This window comes from Alosa pseudoharengus, unplaced genomic scaffold (assembly GCF_046254945.1).
Source record: "Alosa pseudoharengus isolate Yale_2024_CS ecotype anadromous, Long Island Sound unplaced genomic scaffold, YU_APseudo_1.1 YU_APseudo_1.1_scf_2, whole genome shotgun sequence".
In the NCBI taxonomy this organism is placed as follows: Eukaryota; Metazoa; Chordata; class Actinopteri; order Clupeiformes; family Clupeidae; genus Alosa; species Alosa pseudoharengus.
The window spans coordinates 6,775,562-6,782,580 of NW_027468663.1; positions in this window are offsets into that span (position 1 = coordinate 6,775,562).

Here is a 7,019-nt window from a genome sequence, read left to right on the forward strand (position 1 = left end):
CGCTTCGGCTGTTGGCGAGCCTAGATCAAAGACCTTTAACATCTCCTCCTCAAAGGCACTGAAGGAGACACAGGCTGGGGTTTGCCGGTCGAATTCCGCCGTTCCCCACAACCGAGCTCGGCCGGTGAGATGGGTGATGACATACCCCACCTTGGCTCCCTCCGTTGAGAAGGTCCTGGGCTGTAGTGCGAACTGGATTCGGCAGCTGCTCAAGAATGGTCTTACTTGCTTTTGGTTTCCATCGAAACGTTCCGGGTTCCCAATCTTTGGTTCAGGAGCGTGGGGATCTGGTGGCAGCACTGCCGGTGGTACAGGAACAGAAGAACCAGGGGTGGGTGCAGGTGGAGTAGCCGGGTTTGAGAGTAGTTGCAGGGCTTGGGCTAGCAGTTGTTGCTGCAGTTGGAACTGTTGCTGTTGTAGCTGAAACTGTTGCTGCTGCTGTTGAAGCTGTTGCTGTTGCTGCTGGATCTGTTGTTGCTGCTGGTTGGATTGCTGTTGTTGTTGGTTGCCTAGCTGGAGAAGGGAAGCGATGTCGCCAGCCATCCGATTGATGTCTCCCTCAGTGCGTTCCAGTCGCTGTAGGGCAGACATCTCGGGCTCTTCCTCCATAGTGGTCAGGGAGTGCGCTGGGTCCATAGTGGTCAGATCGTTCTGTCACGGACAGAAGACGACCCAAGAGCGCAAGTTCAAATTCAGAGTCTTTTTATTGAAGGGTTCAGGGGGGGAAGAGGAGTGAGAGAATCGTGAGGTCTTGGAGGTTCCGGTTCCAGGGGTGCTAGGAGTGCCAGGGGTGTCAGGGGTTCCAGTCCAAGGTACTGAGTGTGTGTGTCCCCCAGTGATCGAGCGGCGTCTCGGGCTGAGGGTGGTGACGCGTCTGGGCTCACTCGTCTGGTGGTCGGAGGCCTGGGGGAACACACACACAACAGCAAGATGAACAGCAGGCAGTAGTACAGACCAGGGCTAGGCACTAAACGTGGTGAGAGACAGAAGGCAGATTCGAGTTACCGGGGGGGCTGAAGATCGGAGAGTAATCGAGAAGATCCGGAAGGCAGGTCGGGATAACCGGGGCAGTAGAACAGGGAGGCAGTCAAGAATGGATCCGAATCACAGGTAGGAGTCAGAGAGTAGACAGACAGGCAGGTTACTGGTCCAGGTTTGAAGACGATCTGACAGGGCTTGGCTGAAAAACAGGGCTTTATATACTGGGAGAGGTTAGTGGAGAAATGCAGTGCAGCTGGCAGAGTAATTAGAGCAGAGTGGGGCAGAGCCAGGTGGAGCTCGTTAGGCAGAGTAGAGAGAGAGTGAGCAGAGTGGCAGAGAATTGAATTCAATTAAGGTTGTTACCAGGGAGAGAGAATGCTCATGACATGTATAATATATCTGTTCATTTGTTTGTTGTATGTTTATGTTAACAGTCACTGATCATTGTTTTTAAAGTGATTTTTGTCAGTTTTCAGGCATGACCAAAATAAGGACAAGAGGGTACCGGGAAAGGTTAGCACAGGATAAATCCAGGCATGAGGAGGGAGAGAAGGAGAAAATAGTTTAAAATAAGTTTATAATAGGGAAATTGAGTTGGTGAAACATTCTCTAAGACATACTATTGTATAGAAAACATGTAACAGCTGTCTCTGTTCCATCAACAGATATCAAGAAAAAAAAGCTAAAGGAGAAATTCAACCATGAAATGTAACCAGCCTCCCAAAACATAAGAGAGCAAAGCCTTGTAGGGAATGGAATAAGACAAAGGAACAGGAAGAAGAAGAAGGATCTGGCAGCCATTTGGGATATTACTCCCCATCACCCGAAGAACTTGATGTGTCCTTTGGTCCAGTTCATCTTTCTCCTGCTCATGGTTCTCTTTCCCAAATTCCAAGTCCCCTCCAAAAGGGTTGTCAACCCAAGTTGACAGCAAAAAAGTGACCAAGACCAAGTGTATAAGTATAAGTGTATATATACCATTTTGATCCCGTGAGGGAAATTTGGTCTCTGCATTTATCCCAATCTGTGAATTAGTGAAACACACTCAGCACACAGTGAGGTGAAACACACACTAATCTCGGCGCAGTGAGCTACCTGCAACAACAGCGGCGCTCGGGGAGCAGTGAGGGGTTATGGTGCCTTGCTCAAGAGCACTTCAGCCGTGCCTACTGGTCGGGGTTCGAACCGGCAACCCTCCGGTTATAAGTCTGAAGCGCTAACCAGTAGGCCACGGCTGCCCCCAAAGTGTTTGAAGTGGGAAAGTTCATCATAGTAAAATATGATGAGAGGCGATATGTGGGCCAAGTGTTGAATAGGAATAGGAGGAAATACAGGCGAACTGTATGGATCAACCAAAGTCCTTTTAGGAAAGTCCCTCTATATTGCAACGCTTTTTGGGCTCTTGTCGGGCATCTATTTCGGCAGAAATGCGCATGCGCAAGGCTTCACGACACCAACCTTGCTCCAGCGGCGAGATCACAACACATGATTGGCTCAATGTATTCACATCACAACACACCACATGATTGGGTTCACATGTCGACGTTTTGCCGCGGAAGGGATGGGATATGTGCGTTACAACTAGCCCCATGCATTTCTATGGAGGATTTTTTGAGTGCTGTGTCTCCTCATTAGAAAGTCTCTGGTTCAACATGGAAACAAGAATGCCTTCCAGTGGCCTGACAAAGAAGATACCATTTACTACTCGCGGAGTGACATAAAATTCCCACTTCGGAAGCCGGTTACAAAAACGATCGGTTACAGTCCTAAACTGCCAGCATCGTGTACACGCACGGCGTAACCGATAACAAAAACTCATGGTTTAAAAAAAAAAAACGCCGTGGTGTAGACGGCCCCATAATTGGTAAGATTTCAGAGCCTGAGCCCCATGGTCGAGTTCCGAAGTTAACGAACATAGACTGGCTCATGTTCAATGCATAAGTTTGACATTTCTCCTATGAAATAATTTCTACATCTTTTTTTTTTTTTTTAAATATTGGCTCTAACAGCTTGTCATATTTATGGTCTGATATTTTGTTTGTGAAATTTCTCTTGTTCACTGGAATCTTTGTTCAAAGAGCTGAATTGATGATTTTAACATGTTTTTAATTATTTTAGCATGGTTTTAATGACTTTCTACTGAGAAACAAGATATTTGTTTAGTCTTTCAAGTTAAAAATATAAATGAAAGGTCTTTATGACTGGGTCTGATTTGACGCCTCCAAAATGTTCAGTAGGCCTATGTCTTGTTCACTATGTTTTAGTTCAAATTCATACACTAAGTAAGTAATAAAAGTGTACTGATATGTTGCATTTTCATTAATGTTCAAGAGATGCAAATTAATTTGTATGTTACAAAAGTATTCAATAAATTTCACCATAAATGTTCACACAGTGTCTCATTTCGTCCTGTGGTGTGACGGGATGTCCTGTGGTGTGACATCACTTCAAACACAATTAAATGACTTTTACTATGTTAACTAGCTTAAATAATGATATGCATTTGAAAACATTGCATAATATAACTATATAAAAACATTATAAACATTTTCAAATATTTCTTCTCATTTTACACAATATTTCCACTGGAGTGAGTGGTAAAAGATGGCACAAGCAAAGAATATAATCGAAAAACAGCCGTGAAAAAAATATATGCAGAATTTTAATGATCATTCTTTAAAAATACTTGCTAAACTTAAAACATACCTGATTTGTATTTGAAATGAATAATATTTCAATATTTGAATTTTATAGTAATGTCATGTCACACCGCAGGACATATTTTGCCTGGAACTGTGAGAAAAGCTTAATTAATTACATAATAAGAAAAAAAAATCTGCTAACCTCTAACAGTTTCAAAAACAACAGTATTTGAACTTTACAAATTCACACAATTCTCAAGCAATTTAGAACTTAAAAAAAAAAAAATGCTGTTTCACCCTTATTTGTCATCTACCCTTTTGCACTTAGACATATGATGTCATTCAGAAGGTGCACCAAAAATAAACTGCTGCAACACTTACTTATTTGTCTCATACAAGAACTAACTGATTATACCAGCTTGCATGTCCTTCAAAACAAACTCCATATTGCATATCAAGTTTGGTTTTGCTTCTTATAGGTTTTTAAAAAGCTGCTTTGCCTTGCCTTTCCCTGCTCTCAGCACAGATTACACCTCCTTCACAACTCAAATAAACAAACAAAAAATAGGCCTAAATAAAAACAAAAAAACAAAAGCTAGTCGGTACCAACTGACAGAATTGCTGCAAAAATTGGGCCTCGGTAAGGGACTGTACGATATTTACCGGGGGGGGGAGGGCCGGTCGTCAGGGGGGGGGAGGGCCTAAGATAATTTTTTAAGCCTTAGGGGAAGGCCCAGGAGACATTTTTTGGCCTGGGGGGAGGGCCGAGGAAAATTATTTTTTCCTGATACATGATATTTTTTCCCCCTGATCAATGATCCGTTTTCGATATTTTAAAAGGTTTGTAGGCCAAAACATGATTCACGTCTCTTTGACAGAGTGGGCGAGTCCAAAAAGTCGCAACCCTACCTGAATCTCCCACAACTCCCCTCGTAAGCTTGCAGGTCACCCGCGGTTATGGGTCATAAACCAAATATTTTAATGATATTCGGGTCATTTGCCGGCGGGTCAGTTAAAATTAATTAAATATATATTTTCTACAAATAGGCCTAGGCTACTTAAAATATCACTAGAAGGCTAGCATCAATACAGTAAAGCATCAATACAGTAGGCTAAGTCAACAGTAAAGAAGCTGAAGACGCGACTTAAAATAATAAAGACACCCTTCAGGAAAAGCGATATAGGCTATGGGAAATATTGGGAAACGTTCTTAAAGAAGATGACAGTAGTACAAGTTATGGTCTATGTAGGCCTACTTCTTGCGAAGCCATTTAAAAGTATGACAGCCGAAACGGGCAGCCTGCAGGAATAAATCTTATGGCACAGACTACACAGCCATATCTACCGGTATGTAGGCTATAGGTTCGCGCATGCATAAAAGTTACCTTAGTTCGTTGTGTTTGTGACTTTAAACAGTGGATGTGCTTTAGTAAAGCTTTGTGCCTAATTCAGCATTTTAAACCAGTTCTTACGCTAACGTTTTGACCAGCAATGTATCTCTCTTGCCTAGGCTACCTTGCCTCCCCATTTCTATTGTCGAAAAAAGTATGTCCATGGCCAAATCTTATCCTATGTTCTAATCCTTGGTGGTTGCGTGCGTCTTATTCTCATTCTCTCTCCTGCGCAAACATTAGGCCTATGTCCTGCATGCCTGCGTGTAGTTCTGCATAAAGTTTCGCAAATAAATTAGTTTGTTTTACAGAAATGGACTACTGCATGCAGGCTATAACCAAAGGCACACATTTTGTAAATAAGCGGGTCGGATCGCGGGTCGGGTATAATTTTGTCCGAATTAATATTCGCGGTCCGAGTTGCGGTCGGGTTGATTAAAATATCGGGCGACCGCGGGCCGCTTGTGACCAAACCCGCGCAACACTGGTTTGTAGCCCCGTGTGTGTGTATGTATGACATTTGCTGGCCAGTTTGACCAGTTTTATTTGATTCACGTAGGGGGGAGGGCCTAGGAGAATTTTTTTTAAACGGGGGGAGGCCCCTGGAAAAAAAAAATTTGACCAGGGGGGAGGGCCAGGCAGAACATTTTTAACCCGATCGTCTGGCGACCGGCCCTCCCCCCCCCCCCCGCTAAATATCGTACAGTCCCTAAGACTGCTTCTGCTTCGTCAGGGCACTCATGACTGCTTGGCAAAGCTAATGGACTGAAACAGAGTGAGGACAGTAGCCTGGCCCCGCCTACGTAGTAGGTCTAGCTCTCATACGTTTGGCTCCTGGTATGTTTCCCTCAGCCACCAGGATGGCAGGCCAATCAATAAAGAGAGGGGATAAGATTAGTTTTGAAAGTGGCAGTGGTAAGTGGTAGTAACAATGCCTGCAAACATCAAAAGATTGTATTTGGAAGAATGTGTAAACTTTTCAGTCCAGTCCAGTCTAGTCCAGTCCAATCTTACAGGGCGTGGTGGTAGTGGAGTGGGGTCAGTATACAGTAGCATGAAAAGTCATTGTTCAATTCCCGGCTGCCACCATTGTGCCCAAGAGCAAGGCACTTAACCCAAAGTTGCTCTGGGGAGATTGGTCTTTGTAATAATTTACATGTAGGCCTAAATTTGGATAAAAGCGTAAATCAAATGAATATAATTTATACAGCAAAGGCAAATAGATTGTTTCTTTACTGCCAATGCGGTTTATTATCAGTTTGGTGAAGTAGGAATCGATAGGATAGGATAGCTAACAATAGGAATCCCTGATCAATGTGACTGATTAGACTAGACAAATGATTTCAAAGTTAAAGCAAGTCTAAGCCCATTACGATGCTAGGGTTGGGAACATTTCCCAATGGAGAGTAGGCCTACCCAGACTGAATCTGGTGAAACCAGGCTATGAGGACATAACTCTTCTGGTGTCTCATTCCATCTGTAATACATTGACTTGTCGACAGATGGCGCTAAGCATTCGAATAATATTTTTTTCTTCTTCTGAAAACAGCTATGCTGACACGCTCTGCTTTGCGGTCATGATTCATGAATAAAACGTCTTCTTGCAGGTAGCTCCTGCGCACGGGTAGGGATTCGAATACTTTACATTCCGAAGAGTGATAAAAAATATTTTCAGACATAGCTTATAGCGTATATGTACTTGTACAGGAAACAAAGAGTGGTGGCTAGCTTCTTGCTAAAAGCATTGTTACATTTATTTTGATAGTTAGCCAATTACTCTGTGAAATGTTTTGATTTAAAGAATTTTCAATGTAACCGCTGCTGTTTCTAGGAAGACGTGGCGTAGCCTAATGATGCAAAGCTTACAGGGCTTCTGATATCCAACCATAACGAAATAAGAATGCGTAAAGTTGCACTGGCAAAGTTCAGGTAAGGCTCTTGCCCCATGTCGTTACCATTACATTTTATGTAATGTTGGGAATCCTATGTTCTGGAGGCTGAAGGG